Below are 1,328 nucleotides of genomic sequence, written 5' to 3' on the forward strand. Positions count from 1 at the left end.
TCCTGATAATAGAGGACTTAAAACAAAGCGAGCAAACATGAATCTGAGGGTGAGGTTCATTCCAGAGTATGAAGATAACTAGAGGTGACCACAATCTGTAACCCTAAAGAAGAGAAGATTAATATTCTAGTAGACTACTTGTTAGCGTTCCTTTATCTTACCCAGCCTTGTTTAACTCTATGTTGGCAACACCTGGGGGTGTTGTGAAACTAGATTCCAATTCAGTACTATCTGGGGTGGCTATGTGAATTCCAGCAGGGGTTCAAAACAATGAAATGTTTGATGTCCTGCTTCAAACTTCTAACCTTTCACTTAGTAGCTAAGCATGTAACTACATGCGCTATCCAAGAACTCCCATGGTCACAGTCCCTCTGTAAAGAGTTTGTGCCTGATTAAGTCAGACCCACCATGCTAATTCCCTTTGTGATTTGAGACTTTTAATCCCATTCACAAAATTCCTGCACAGCAGCACCTAGATTAATGTTTGATTGAATAACTAGGAGGTGGGTATGCTCTACAAAGTGGCTGCTGTCTCCCGTCTGGTCTCAGGAATTTCCCTTGTAGCTTGCCCTAACATACTAGAATGGGGGAATTCTAGTAGATACAGTTTCAAGGTAGCCAAGTTGGCCTATCACAAATTCATTACCTAACCAAAAACCAAATGCACTGCCATTGAATTGATTCTGACTTGTAGGTTATTAAGACTGTCCATCTTCATTGGAGCAGATAACTTCAACTTTATCCCTTAAGTTGGCTGGTGGGTTTGAACAGCCAACCTGTGGTTAACAGTCCAACCCAACAGTACCTTAAGTTCTCACACAGCTTCAAACGGCATAAATCTCAAACAGAATACACACAAAGAACTGCACATAGACAGTGCAAGCAGTCCCTAAAAGTATTTGAGTTACTAAGTGTAGTATTAATTTGGGGGGAGTAGGTGGGGGTCCAGGCCCCACCGCTACTACTACCCATGGGTTCAGTAATGCACAATTGTATGGTTGAGATATATAAGTATTATGTTAAAGTCGTCGAGAGCATGATAGATAGAAGAGGTATTACAATGATGCAGTCAGACACATTACATGGTAGCATTGCTCACCTCAGCCTTGCTTGGTGGTCCACGTGGAGAGAGGGGGAAGGGAAAGAGGACGGGAACAGGGGATCGAGGATGGGAGAGGAAAGGGGGAAGAGAGGGGAGAGACCAGCGAGAGAGCCCAGCGAGAGAGAGATCTCTATTGCTGACCCATGCCTATATACCTTTTGGGGGTGTGCAAGCCCACTAATTACAGGTAAAGACATATGTCACAGGAAGGGGTTACACTATAGGT

This window comes from Echinops telfairi, unplaced genomic scaffold, assembly GCF_000313985.2.
Source record: "Echinops telfairi isolate 266 unplaced genomic scaffold, ASM31398v2 ScPeMD7_7400;HRSCAF=8409, whole genome shotgun sequence".
In the NCBI taxonomy this organism is placed as follows: Eukaryota; Metazoa; Chordata; class Mammalia; order Afrosoricida; family Tenrecidae; genus Echinops; species Echinops telfairi.